Source organism: Acomys minous (genome assembly GCF_964271855.1).
Source record: "Acomys minous genome assembly, chromosome: 8".
Classification (NCBI taxonomy): domain Eukaryota; kingdom Metazoa; phylum Chordata; class Mammalia; order Rodentia; family Muridae; genus Acomys; species Acomys minous.
The window spans coordinates 66,610,077-66,626,258 of record NC_140489.1 but is presented as its reverse complement, the minus strand read 5'-3'; positions in this window follow the sequence as shown (position 1 = coordinate 66,626,258).

The following is a 16,182-nucleotide window of genomic DNA, read 5'->3' as shown; positions in this document are numbered from 1 at the left end:
TTTACTTACAGTGATCCACCTGTTTCTGCCTCTTCAATGGTTGGGATTAAGGGTGGTTCAGAGGTTAAGAGCACTGGCTGCTTTCCCAGAGGTCCTGAGTTCAATTCCCAGCAACCACCTAGTGGCTCACAACTATCTATAATGAGATCTAGTGCCCTCTTCTGGTGGGGAGGCACATATGTAGCCAGAACATTGTTCAAATAATGAATAAATCTTTAAAAAATATAAACAAAAAGGGGGGTATATGCCAATAAGCCTAGCTTCAAAGTGCAACTTTTAATTGAATAATTAAGTTGTGGGAATGCACCACACAATGTAGTGCCTAAACTTAAAACTTTTACTCCTAACTAGAATGTCTTTAGTAATATGGATGGACATTTTTAAAAAAGGGAATAAGAGGTGGCTTATTTATTTTTGATCCATTTTGAATGAGCATGACCCAGGAACACAAATTTAGGTTACCCTAAATTCCACATTCTAACATGGAAGCAGTTTTGTGAAGTTTTTATAGTTTTTAAAGAACTCAGAAAATCATATGGCAAATGGACCTAACAAACATCTACAGACTTCCCACAAAAACACTAAAAACAATATGCTTTCTTTCTACAGTCCATGGAACTTTCTCCAAAATTGATCACATATTAGGACAAAAGCAATTCTTAACAGATATAAATATTTTGAAATAACACCCTATATCCTATGATCACCATGGATTAAAGCTGGATATCTACGATAGAAATGGCAGAAAGTTCATAAACACACAAAAGCTGAACAGCTCACTACTGAATGAAAATTTAGGCAAAACAGAAGTCACGTAGGAAATTGAAAACTTTTTAGAATTGAATGAAAATAAAAAACAAGATACATTTTAATCAATCTCCACAGAATAAGTGATCACTATAGAGGCTGAAGATTGTGTAATTTAAAAATAATAGTTTTATTTATTAAGTCCTTTAAAATTCCACACAATGTCATTCGATAATATTTACCCTGTTCCCCAATTCCTTCAAGGTACACCCCTAAACCCTACTAATCATACTCTATGTGTCCACTTAGTGTTCTCCACTGAGTGTCATTTGTGCTACCCAAGAATCCTTGAACATGGGCCATGTGCTTTAAAGCAGCATTAACACACAAGGGTCAGAACCTTAAAAAACCTGATGCTCCTAGCAGTTATCAGTTCTCAATAGCTCTTCAGCTAGGGTGACACTTTATGTTCATCTTCTGTGTCAATGTTGGAATTTCATCTGGCTAGAATTAGCAAAACATCGTGCATAATTTTCACAAATACTGTGAATGCTCATGAGCAATTTCTGTTCTATGTGTAGACAAAACTATTTCTTTGTAGTCATCTACTACCTCTGGCTCTTATAGTCTTCCTGCTCTGTCTTGACCCAATATACCCTGATCCTTCATGAAAGAGGTGAAATATAGATGTTCAATTTAGGGTTGGGTACTCCAGAGTTTCTTTACGTTAATAAAACTATTTATTTATTATATTTTCTGTGTATTAGTGTGTTTCTTGCAGGTGTACATATGGAAAACACATGCTCCATTTGTGTGATTACAGAGGCTATAAGAAGGCATTGGGTTTCTTGGAACATAAGTTACGAGTGATTATGAGGTGTTATGTGAGTGCTGGGAACTAAACCGGGCTCCGCTAGAAAAGTACCAAATGTGAGCAATGTCTGAGACATATCTCCACCAAACCTGACAGTTTAACACAGCTTCTTTTCAAGTAAGTATGTTTGTTGCTTCTATAGTTACTCATGGGTGACATCAGAGTACAGCTTCTTTGGACTAACAATTTGTATATAACACTAGCAACTAAAGACCTCAACAGAAAACAAAATACATTGAATCTGAAAGAGAAGAAAGTGAGAATAGTTTTGACAAGCCTCTTGAACACCAATAGCACAAGCACTAAAATAAACATAAAAAAATAGAACCTCATGATATTGTAAGGCAAAAGACGCCATTTTTCACACAAAACAGCAACCTACAGAATGGCAAAGATTTTTTCCAACTCCGTACCTGATAGAAGACAAACAAAATATGTAAAGAACCAAGACACCTAGATATTAAAGAACAAAATAGTACAAATAAAAATAGGGTACAGATCTGAATTCCATTTTATAATGTTTATGCTTTCTGTCTTGTATTCACCAGAGATGTCTGTCTTATACAATTGAATAGGAAAGGAAAAACATTAAAAAGACAGCACACAAATTTTCTTTTAACCACGTGTGCCCCTATCAATTACATCAGATGCCTAAAAAGTACTCTGGGAGTATGTTTTGTATGGAAGCTACTTGTATTAAAACACCAGTGCCTTTCATTTTCATTTATATTTATCAAGGAGTTGCTAAATTGTAATCAAGTTCTCCTTATCTTTAGACTTTAGATAAACAGCAGCTTGTGTTCTTTAAAAGGCATGGTGTATAAAGAAATACAAGCATGTAGTTGATGTAAACATGTTTTGTTTTGATCCCAAATGTGGGATGTTAAACAGACTTGTGTGAGGCTATGCAGTGTTCTTCTGCTGGAAACTGACTTGTAAGAGAACAGGTGATGTTTGTCTGTCCACTAGAAGAAGAGCCACCTCTTTCCGGGACTTGGCATTTTCCAACTGATAAAAATCCTAGAACGGACTCTGAGAGGGTCCATTTATATATATGACTTGGTTTGGCTTGGGGGGGGGCATTGCTTCTTATTGTTTGGCTATTCATTGCTCTGCTTTGAGATGCTCTTAGAAAGAAATTCTCCAGAGAACCCTTTGGGGTTCTGGCTGCTGCTCTGGATTCCAGCTGCTGTGTTTGCAATCACCTTTGCTGAATCCTGCTTTGCTGTTTAAGGAGTCTGCTGAAATCCTGACTAGGAAAAGTGCAATCCCTCCAAGGAACTGAGTCAAAAAAGTCTACTTCTCCTGTTCCCATTAACCTCTTTTTTTTTTCCTACCTAGGGTAAGTCGGTTGGAAGGGAGGTATAAGCATTAAAGAATCCCAAATAAAGTAGGTTTTAAAAACTTGAAAGCCTGTGCAAGTGTTATACATCAGTCTCAGATTACTGTTATTGACAATACAATTAAAACTTCTGGAATAATAATAGAGCACTTACCATTAAGTCTATAGACTTGGTGAAAATATAAAAATTATTTATTCACTCAAAACATGCATTGATTAACTAATAGACATTAAATATTAGGGAAGAAAAATGAAATAGTTTTCAAGAGAAGCTTTTTTTCCATGTGTGTCCTTGGTAGTGTTACATTTTCCCATCCTTTTAAAAATTTACAATGGTTAGTGAGAACTACAACTATTTTGTGAGTTTATTATAAACTTATATCCTTATTTTGACTACATTTTATTTTGTTCAGGATATCCAATTATATTCTATAAAAATGTCATCAAGGAAACTAAGCCTTGGAGACAGGAGAAAAGACTGACTTTATGTTGTAAGTCTTTAAATTTTTTAAGTAGTAGGAAGCCGGGACCTATTCACAATACTTGTGAATAATTTGAGTACTGATAAAGATTTAAACAAACAACAACAAGAAAAAGCCATATAAAAAATAGCTACAACATGGAAAAATTTCTCCCACAAGCCAGTCCCACTGGGATTCTGTTTCCTTTTGAATTTATTTCTGAAATTCGCATTAGCTTATTTCTGTTCAGAGAGTCCATCTGCTCCTTAGGATTCACAGCAACAGTGGAGGTCTGCAAACTTCCACAGCTACAGAGCTAGCCAATAAGAAAGAACTGCTCATGTGTACACCCATGTTCCCAACAGCTGTGTTCACACATCAATATCACTTTGTACTTTACACATGAAGCTAGTTTTGTTTTAAATTATGGATCTCTAAATCTCTCTTTTAAAATAAATTGAAAAATAAAATGGCAGACAAAATGCCAAACTCCAAAGTTTTTAATTTTTAATTTTTCCAATAAAATTTGTATTCCGTAAAAAGTGTCTGTAGTTAAGAGAGCAGCTGACAGGCTTATAAGGGGACACAGAATTAGACATTTCATGACTATTTTCTCATTTTCTTGAAACTGTCACTTGGTTATGACTTAAAACTGAAAACACTGACAGATTACCTAATGCTTTGACAACACTACTGAAGCAAGTAGAGAATTTAAGAGATAGTTATAAGTAAGGCAACAGCCCACTCATTAAAATTTCAAGAGTTATAAAACTCCCCTGTAATCTAATCAACTTTAAAACCTTGGGCCTTAAGCACATTCATAATTTGGACTACTTAATGGGCAGCATTCATGATTCTAAGGGACACGTGTAGAAGAAGTAAAAAACCACCAAGGTAGGGTACTGAGAAAAGATGGTCTGTTATGTTCAGCATGTGCTAGCACGGAGAGCTTGATTTACATTTATAGTAAAGGATTAAGATATTACATAAGGAGTAAAAAGGTGCAGATAGCACTAAAGAAGAAAAGTATGAGAGTGTGGACTAAAGTTCCCAGAAAGACCAAAACCCAAACCAAAACCAAACAAATACATTTGAGTTAAAATATCTCTAACACTAATGAGAACATGATTGTGGAAGGTTGGAATGTCACCAAAGTTGAGCAAGATTTTTTTGAAATTCCTTTAGTATTCCTTATTGCCATTTACTTTTCACATATGTGTCTGATATAAGCTACTTGTTACTATTGAGTAAGTCCTTTGGGAACATATTGGTATAGCACAGCAGCTCCTAATCACCAGAAGCTAAAAGTGTGACCAGGTAGTACATGAATTTCTCTGCATTGCTGTAATCCACCTACACAGTGTCCTCACCAATGTATTTGATAATGTATATGCATTTCTTTTCCTATGTGATTATAAATATTTTATGTAACTATTTTTATATTGGACTATAACATATAGTGCAACTTAAATCCATGTTAGTGTGTCATAGTCATTCACATTTGACTCAGGAATGAATGACAATTTATTCTTCTGGTGAGAAGCTGTGCTTTGCATTGATAGAATCATTGGAGGATTTGGTGTTTATCTTAGAATATGTCCGTGGACTTGACTTTCAAGTCTAGGAAATGGATGCTGAATCTTGTTCCAATTAGAAATGATTTGACTCAAAAATATTAAAGGTATTTTTGTTGTTCATAAGGTAACAGGAGATCATCAGGCTTCAGGAACTTTTTGTTTTATTAAGATTTTCAGAAATAATAGTGTTGGAAATAGCCAATGGAAAAATGGCAATGCCAATAAATACTAAAAGTTCAAATGTTGATACGATAATTGTTAATGAAAAGTTTCCCCTCCCATTTAATGTCTGAGTTGGCAACTAAGAGACTTCTACAAATAAAACATTCAACTAGATAATGAGTTTAAATCACTGTAATTGTATAGGAGATCAATTACCTAAAAGAAGAAGAATTTTTGTATTCTTTGTGACCTTTCACAACACAGTTACTTTGTCATTTCCAGATCTATAGTGATTAGAAAGACAAAGAAAGTAAAGAAAGAATGACAGAAAAAAAAAGAATGATACGGTCTAGTTACTACCCACACTACTTCCTCACTTTTCAAATAAAGCAACACGTTGACTTTTGAACTCTATTCTTGAATGCAATTGAACTCTATCAATGTCTCCTGACTAGTAATTTTAGAGTAAGGCAATAAAACTAAATCTTTTCTTTTGAAGAGTTGCTCACACTGGATGCTACTTTTTAATTTAGTTTTTCAGCTTGATACTTTATGAAAATATTTTTCAATCACTGGAGGAAAATAAAGCCTTAGAAAACTGAGCCATAACAAAAATTAATTATATTTTAAATCGAGATAATGCACACTGTTTCTCTCTCAAGGAGTAAATATCATTTAATTTACTAAAAATAATAATGTAAAGGTCACAGGGTACCCTTTTTCTCTTCTTTGACACCTTTGTGCGTTCATCTCTTTGTTTGACTGTTTACCTCATGCATTCAGTAATATAAATTCCTTGGCATTTAGCTGGATCTTTTTTTTTCCCCTTGTGGCTTGAAGTTCTTTCTCTTTTTTAATTAGATTGACCTTTTGGTTCACTTGAATGCCCTCAACCTGACAAAGAATAACTGCTCCCTTAAAAGCCTACACAGAATGTACTCCCAGCAAAAACACTGACAGAAAAATGATCATTCTGATGCTGTGTTCTGAGTAATGCACAATTGCTACTTTCCAGAATCCCTAACAGATCAGTACCTGACTCTTCCAAAAATCTTGGAGATTGAGAATGATGAAGTGTTCTATATTTTTCAAAGTTAACATTGTAGAGGGCTCCTTTTGATTAATGAATGTACCTTATGAGAATATTAAATATCTAGTAACATTATAACAGCTGACTTCTTTTATGATTAAAAATACAATGCGTAACATTAGGGAAACATAAAATATGACTCATCCTCACTGATTCTTTCACTGTGTGTGCACATAATATCCACATTTACTTGTGAATATGTGTAAGATATATTTTTCTGTTTGAAAAAAAACTTTGAAAGAATACTTGGAACTGTAGCTGACTGCTAAAGTTTTATCTAGACTAAACAGTTATCCAGTAAATTCGGGATCACTCAAAATTTATTATGCTCTGACCCTCCAACATCATGCAATTATAAGAGTAGGTAATATGCCCGTTTTTACTTGGTATAGATCAAGGTTTGAGAAAACAACTGAAAAATGTGTTGAATAAAATAGACAATGATTCAAACACAAGTAATTTACTTCTACTTATTTTGACTCAAATTTATACCTCCAATTAGAGAAAAATAAACCGAATCTTTAATATTTGATATCCATGTAGCCACTTAACCTATCCAAACTACTGACAGCTGCTTGTAAGGCTGAATCAGAAAGATTGTATGTTTGAGATTGCCCTCCATTTAGGATGATTATGTCAGGAATTCTGCCATAACAATAAAAAAGTCAATAATAGAGTATCTGTTTATAATATCTATTAATATACAAATATATTAATGTAAAAGTGTGTTATTCACATTTGTAAGTTTGATCAGACTATATCTGTAGGTGTGGCACAGTAGACAAGCTGTTATGCAAAACTAAAAAAATAATTATTTTAAAGAGTGGCATATAAATAATGAGTTCATAAAGAAAAATACTGGAATAAAATGATTAAAATTATAGTGCAAATTCAATACTTGAGAAGAAGGAGCTGAATGTGTTAGAGGTATATTTGTGCTTATAGTTTATGAAGGACTGTGGTCCGTAATTGTAAGGCATGGAAGCAGGGGTACAAGCAAACTGGTTCTTTGGCCTGCACAGTGATAAAACAGTAAAGGACAAGGAATGCAGCCAGTCTAGAATCCTTCAAAACCCATCCCGAAGGAACAACTGCCTCCAGTGATTGAAGCTCCACCTCCCTAAAGTTATATAACCTTCTAAAGCAGTGGCACCAGCCGAGGACCGGTAGTTCAAATGTGGACTTTTTCATTTTTAAACAACTCCTGATTAAAATCTCATAATAATCTAATAATAAAAATATTCACATATTCTAATTACAAAAGTATCAAAAGGTTTTGTGTGTTCATGAATGTGCAAGTGTTTGTAGGTACACAGGTATCTGTACATATGAATATACATGTATAAAAAGCAGAGAAAAGTTTAAATGATGCTGCTAAAGTATCCAACACCATTTTCTTGAAGGCCAGCACTTTTCAAAATAAAGTAGGTATTACTGGTCCATGATTAATATTGGTTTGTCTCTACTTCACCAGCACACAACTTCCACAAATATGCCCAGCTATCTTCCCTTTTGATGTAGCTCTTAGGGAGAATTAAAGTATGTTTTCATGCTTGTAAAGCAAGCACTTTATCAACTGAACCATCCATCGAGCCCACACAGCATCCTAGTCTTTAACAGACACAACAGTGTTGAAAAGCTCAAACTCCAAAATCTTTTATGAGATCAATACACTCTCTTAAGTATGAAATCCAATACCGTCAAAACACAAGTAATATTCAATAAATAACAGAGTACACATCCCCACTCAAAAGTAAGAAACAAAAACATAGAGAACAAAGTGTCTTAGTTACTGCTCTATTGCTGTGAGGAAGACACCAAGAACATAGGCAACTGCTATAAAGGAAAGAGTTTAGTTGGGGCTTACTTAGTTTCAGAGGATGAGTTAATTGTCAATCTTAGCAATAAGCCCGACAGCAGGCAGGCAGACATGACTGTCTGTAGCAATAGCTGAGATTACATCTTGTCCAAAAGTTGGAGGCAGACAGAAAGAGGAAAGTAGGTTTAAGGAGAAACAAAGAGAAGAAAGGAGAGAGAGAGAGAGAGAGAGAGAGAGAGAGAGAGAGAGAGAGAGAGAGAGAGACAGAGAGACAGAGAAACAGAGAGAGATACAGAGACACAGAGAGATACAGAGACAGACAGAGATACAGAGACAGAGACAGAGACAGAGAGAGATACAGAGAAAGAGACATAAACAGACAGAGAGAAACAGAGAGACAGAGAGAAAGTGATAGCATAGGTTTTTGAAACCTCAAAGCCCATGCCAGTGTGTCAGGAACTCCAACAGGCTATATTTCCCTCCAAATGGCTACACTTCCTAATTTCTCCCAAACAGTTCTACCAACTATGGACCAAATATTTAAACAATTTAGCCTATGGGAGCCTTTCAAAATCCAACCACACAAATCTCAAGCAAAAGAAAAACAGAACCAGATGGGCAAAGTGACAAATGCAACATCTTTATGTCCAGCATCAGGGGCTCATGAGGAATCATCTGTGTCTTAAAATGCTCACATCAACCCTCTGGCTCCAGCTCAGCCATCTGTAACACATAACCTCTCTCTCCAGTTGACTCTGCTTTTAAATATAATTTTTATATCTGGAAACCTTGTGGTCCTGACATTTCAAATATTTTAAAGTCTATATTAAAACTTGAACTGCATCTTTACATCTTCATGCAGTGGCATTTTGGGCCCTATTTACTTACATTCTAGCCCTACCACACGTTGCCTGACCTTAACAGCTTTCTGATACCTTCCCTTATGATTCCATGATCCTTTCAACTTTGCATATTCCATGCTACCAAAACCTGTATGAAATGTCTGATGTTGTTAAGTTCTGCTGTCAACTTGAGATATGGCTTTCTTCCCTTGCATAAAGTCTGTAGTGGCCTCTGTGTGCATTGGTGGTTTTTTCTAGGCAGGGAATTCTTGGCAACATTCTCAGTCTATGCTCTCTCCTTTCAAAATTGTGTTTCTGTGAGGCAATATTTTGCTTTTAGGGTACCCTTATAAGCTAATTTTTCTTCAGGAAAATATCACAAAACTTGACAATATTAAAGATTTTTCAAGATGTCTATTGTGGTACAAAAACAGTTTTTACAGAGATGTTGAAGATATCTTGTGACAAAAGATAGTCTTTTCAATAAACAGTCCTTATATTATCAGATATCCATATGAAGAATGGTGAATGTAGATCTGTGTCAAACTATATAGAAAAGCTAACTAAAATTGATAATATAATAAAATGTAAGACAGTAAGCCATCAAATTCTTAGAGAAATTATAGGAAAATATTTTAACTATGATAAACAAGTATTTCCTAGCAACAGCAAAGCAACAACAACAAATAGTGACAAACTTAATTTTCTGAAAATTGAGAAAACTTCAAATGGTATAAGTGATAAAATAAAAAGGTATACTAAAGACCTAAGGAAAAAAATCTGCAAAACTCATACCTGACATGACACCTACCTTGGAAATTTAAATAATTCTTAGTTTAGGTGTGAAGCAAATGACTCAATGTAGGATTTGCAAAATATGTTAATAGACACTTTACCCAAAAAAGTACATACATGTCACATAAGAATGTCAGAAGTAGTGAACATTATAAGTTACTATGAAAATGCAAAGAAAAATGAGTATTTCACCAGAAGCCATGTGGCCCTCCTGTAAAGTGAAGCCTCTTGGACACTGTAGTAGCAAATATATGCTCAACTTTTTAGGCTCCATCAACAGTTTTATTATATTTGCCTGTATTTCTATATCCAAGCAGTTCCACAAGACCAAAGAAAATGTCTATTATCTTCTTCATAACAACATGATTAACAAGAAAATAGAAATGTTCGAATTGCCTTCACATTGAAATGTTCTTCCAGGATACAAGGGCACCCTGACTCATGCTACAAAACATACAATTTTTTAAAAGGTTTCTAATGTTAAAAGAATAAATACAATAAGAATTTTATATACTGTGTGATCCACAAAAATGAAACTGATGCAAAATAATTACAATCCAGTAACTGTCTGGAGTTATAGAAGACATAGTGAGTAACTATAATTGTATGGGGCAGCCTCTATAATGTTGGATCTCTTCTAAAAGTGGTAGTTTTTCAATATATAACTGAAAAGAGGCCATTAGAATTCATTATACTTAGTTGCTTTTGTGAAATTTGGATAATTTCTTAAAATAAATCCAACATTACATTTCTTCTGTAAATTCTTATTATAATGGTAGTGGCATGATATCACTAGTATTACCCACAGTGCCATAGAAGTTATTACCACTTCAGTGAGACAAGAAATTACAAAACAAAAAAAACCCCTCAAATAAATTATATTCTAATATTTTATCATGTACAGATTTTATTATTATTTTAAATATACATTTATCTTATTATACACAAATACAATAAACTACATATAGCAGGAAGAGCCATGAACTAATCAGGAATTATTAAAAAGTTATGTTCATAATGTTTTGTTTTTTTAATTTGTTAACCTTGAAGAAAACATCTTTCCTATTTTGGTGAGTCTAAAATTCTGAATGTAAATCAATATCTATCATACCTCTATCAGCTTAAAAAATCTATTTAGACCTAAAAACACCTAAACCACTAAACAATTAAGCTTATTTTTAAAACTAAACTATTTAGTCTTCAACCGATTCAGAGACTTGAAAAAAAAATTAATTGCCTGAGGAAACTGGAAGAGCAGGTTAGCAGCTTCCAAAATGGAAAAATGACAGAGACCATTTGCAGCCTGAACAGTCACCCAAAACTCTCTGTAGCTTTGGAGCATCATTTCAGCTGCTTGGTGCAGAGTATCTGACAGACATATTTGTGAGTCTGGAACTATTGAGGACTTGCTGACCCTGTCTTGGAAAAGTTGGGCTGTTGACTGTTGAAATGTAAGAAAACTTACTGCAGCAAAGGCAATGTTTAAAAAATAAGGAAAAGGTGAAATTTTGATAAGAGAATTCAGTGACATTTTAACAAATCATACTTCCTTCAAGCACTTCCCACTGGTGGGCAACATTGATAGTACTTTTTGATGCAGATTAATGGCACAGAGAAAGCAGCAAAGACCCCATCTTCACATTGTGAATATGTGCTATCACTTTCAAGGGACTTTCCTGGATGGATCTCTAAATCATTGGTTTTATTTGATTTTTCCCAGCACTGAAGTCTGAAGTAAGTAATAGGGAACCATTTGCTGAATCATTTAAAGACAAATTAGATTAATTAATGACACCTGTAATTAAAAATAGTATTAGAAGCAAGCATAAGTAAATACATGAGTAAGAGGTGGGTTTGCGAATGTATTGTAGCTAATCATGGTTTTATACTTGACAAACCATACAAAGGAATCATAAAATATTGAGAATCTACCATTGTGTGATTGGCGGTGGGCATATTTCTGGGGCATTCTCTTGATTGGTAATAGATGGTGGAGGGCTAAGGCTACTGTGCTACAAATCTTTTTCTTCCCAAGTTGTTTTTAGGCATTATGTTTATTACAAGAGATAAGAACACTAAACCAGAACAATATATATGGAGAAAGTACAACATCAAAAAATCTTCCATTGACAAAAAATACTTAAAGTAGAACTGCTTACCTTGGCTCAGAGTATGATGCTGTATCACATTATATCTGGGAAGACATGGAACCAGGAGCAAAAGGCAATTGGTCCCATTTCATCTACAATCAGTTAAGTAGAAAGAGGAATCATTATGCTCTCTTTGCTTTCTCTTTCTTATTTAGTAATCCAATGGAATTCTTGTGCCAACCACAGTCAAGGTAGGTTATCTCGCTTGAGTTAATCTGTACCACAATCTCATAGGCATAGCCCAAGGTACATTTACATCATGATTCTGTATCCATTGAAGTTGAACATGAAGATGAGTTCTCACACAAAAATAGAATTTAGAAAGCTAGACTTGCAGAGCCCTGTTCACATTTGAAACCTTGCAGGAAATGACATTAGAAGCCCTGAGCTCTCATCTTTGGCTTTATTTGCGTTGTCTTGCCCACAAACACATGAGTGAAACCTAAGGCAGAAGTGCAAACTGCCAAAATAGCTAATGAATGGCAAAAATAAAAATCCACTATATAATTTCAATATATGTTAGGTAGGCAGAAGAAAGAATTAGAAATTTGAAGATAACGTAAATCTGACTTGAAAAGGGGTGAGGGGAGAATAATAAAAGAAAGAGTCAAACAGCCTAATTAATACCATTGTTTTAACGTACAACATGAAAGTGCTAAGGGTGAAGGGGGGTGACATAAAGGCATCTGAAGAAACAGGAGTATTAGAAGAGATAAGTATTCTGATTGTGGCAAAAAAAAAAAAAATAGAAAGGAAAATGAAAGCATCATAGATAAAAGAAAGCCAAAGTGCACTGTTGGAGTAACAGTCTTATGAGAAATGCTTAAGAAAATCATTTGTGTTGAGGTTGAAGGACAACAGTAATCTAAGTCATATAAAGAAATTAATATCACAGACCATTTTCTACAGAAAAATGCAGAAATATCTTTTTACATATTTACTTGATGTTCTTTTTTCTATATGATTTAAGAGAGAAATACATAAAGTGCATTTTGAAAAAATGGCATAGTGGTTGGTCTAGAGCAGCTTAAGACTGAGTACTTTTTTATGTATTATTGCAATTAGCTTGGTTTTAAATGAAGTAAAATTGGTAAAATTTAATATAACTGAAATTCTAGGGTAAGAAGTTAAGAATAATGAAGAAATGCAAATGGGACTGAAGTCCAAATGGCAAATACACATCAAATAAGTTAAACAAAAGCATAAGGTCAGGGGGTACCAGTGGTGACACAGTGCTAAAATATCCTGGGACCCCATGAAGAGACTCAAAAATAGTGTACCTGTCATTTCCAAAATAACCCAGCTCTTATCACTTAAAGAACTGCTTAAAACACCCATGTTTCCACTTATAAATCCAAAGTTTCTCAGAGCAGAAAACTATCCATATCTTAGCAATTACATCCCCAAGAAGAAATATAAGCTTTATGAGGAGTCTTTCTCGCACCTACTTTTCTTTGCTATGTATCTACCTTGCATTTTGCTTTTGAATTATTTAACTAACTTACCAAGGACGTGGAAGGAAGTTTGTCTAGAAATGACTACATAATAACTAAATTTAAGGATAAAATAAGAAGAAACAAAACAAATATTTTCCAACCCTAATGTGATGAAAATAGAAATCAATATTACAAGAAACATTAACACTTTACAAATATGTGGAATTTGTTGTTAACCAATGAGTCAAAAACAATTTTATGGGAATTAAATGAAATAAATGAAGAAAAATAGATATAGTGTTAAAATATATGCAATGCAGAGAAATCAATTGCTCAGGGGAATATTTGTATCTACAAATTCCTACATTAAAATTGAAAACAGTTGCTAAATTAGTACTCCAGTATTCCAATATACTAAAAAGTAAAAGAAACAAACTAAATGAAGGACATAAATATAGTAAATTGAACATAAAATTATTTTTTAAAAAATCAATCAGCAGTCTTAGCTTGTCTGATCAACAACAAATGATAGATTTCTGAAGAACCAACACTGAAAATAAATTAGCTATATATTTCATGACTTTACATTGTTTCATGAACAAATGTATAGCAATTAAATTAAAGATTTTAAATAAAGTAATCTCAGAATCACAAAAACAAGCAAAAAATATTTTTTGAATAGATACATAACCAAATAGATTTAAAGAGTATCTAAAAACCCTCCTGTCCCCCATGCATATCCACACACCATACTAAGTTCACAGTAAAGTAGGTTTATGACTGGCTGGAATAAACATTTAATAACAATTTCATAGAAAGCCTCCTCAAAATATTATTAGAAAACAGGAGTTTATTCATTATTTTGCTACTGAAGCAGGAGAAAAACAGGGAGGATACAGATTAAAAAATGCCAATGAATGGATACAAAATTTTTAGCACATGCACAGAAAAAACATGTTTAAAAGATTCTGTATAATGACAAATTGGATGTCTGAACATCCAGTTGCATCTTCTTTTGTATCCAGTCATTAATTGGCATGTGAGTATAGAAGAAAATGACAAAAGGAAAGTAAAATAATAGTACAATATCTTAGAAACTCACAAAAATTTACACTACTAATAATCTACCAAAAAGAAAAAGAACTATAATACATGTAAAACTTTCTATATGATTTAAATAAAACTTCCTCATCTGAGTTTACAATTTTCTATATAACAGCTAAATATCATCTAACAAAATCACAACACTCAGAATTAGAACCTGATTTAAACTGTTGGTCTTATTTACCCAAGAGATTCCCAAGTCATTGCAGTTTATTGCTACTACCCTTGTTTGCTCATTTAGCCCCTACAGGTTAAAGGTAGGTCCCTATTGCTGAAGCCCTCATATACTTCAAAACTATGGTCTAGATGCCCCTTACCTGGACCTAAGCTGAAATTATTCTTCCTGACTATCAGCTGTCATGTTGCCAGAGAGCACCATGCAAGCGACCAAAAGAAGAACAACAAACAATCCTATCCATCTATGACACTTATGAAACACAACAATGACCAGTATGGTAAGATAAAAACAACAACAACAAAAAAAGATGAAGAAATGGCACTTAAACTTTGGTTGTAACTAGCAGCTCTCTAATTCTTTGAAACATGGATTTAACAAGAGGAAGATAATGTTGGGTACTAGAAATCTAGCTAACTATCCAGAGCTAGGAAAGTCATGGATCTTTGAAGGAGAACTTACAACCACCACCTTACTATATACCAGCATAGTAATTCAAAATATTAGTCCTTATATTCACACATAAGTAGTTCTCATTTTTCACCAAGGAAAATTCTCTTTGTAACAGAGGGAGACCATTAGCTAAGACAAAAAAACAATCAAATTACAGAGTATGGAGCACAGTTCCAGTGAAAATATCTACAAAAAAAACCTTCTTTACCTAAGGTTTGAGGACAGTTTACGGCATGTAAGAGGCAGAGGACATGAGTGTGCTGTGATATTGTGTCCTCCAGGAATGTCAGAAGCCATAGACACCAAGCCTCAGCAACATGACTTTCCAAACATGAGCTGACTGAGTACTACAGAAAACAGATTTGCTGAAGAGAACAGGGGAAATCCCAGGCCTCAATCTTACACAAAATGTCTACAGGAAATTTTAGTTTTTAACATTGTCCTGGAATGCCTTACCAAGCAAATAGGCTAGAAAAGAAACAAACATCCAAAATTTATAAAATTTTTAAAAACTTCTCTACTCTCAGGTGATGTGTCATATAGAAATCCTTTAAAATCCACAAAACAGAGTAATTAAATTCAGCAAAGCTACTGTATATTAGATAGTCATATGCAATTATTAGAGTTTCTATTCAATAACAATAATGACATAAAATAAACACAAAACAAATTTATTTCACAAGACATCAAATGGGTAAAATAAATTGTACTTCCATATTCTCAGTCTCCATAAATGTGAAGTGTTTATGTTTTTATAACAAATATCTGCCAAATTTTTCATATTTTTGTTGTTATTCTCTAAGCAGTACAATAATTATACTATATTAGATTCTATTTGAAGTTAAAATAAAATAATGGCATTTATATTATATAAAGTCCTATAAGTAACATATATATATATATATATATATATATATATATATATATATATATATACACAAATATATCTAGTAAGATATACATAATTTATATGCATAATTTATTGAGGAAGTAACCTATGTGTGGATTGCTGTATTTATAGTTGGGCTTACAAAGCAATGCTGTGACAATGAGGGCAAATTGTAGTTAGAAATAAATTTAGTCATGTTAGTATTCAACTTGACTTAAGCTATATAGTTAAATCTATAGTGTTTGATAGCAGAAATTAAATATGCA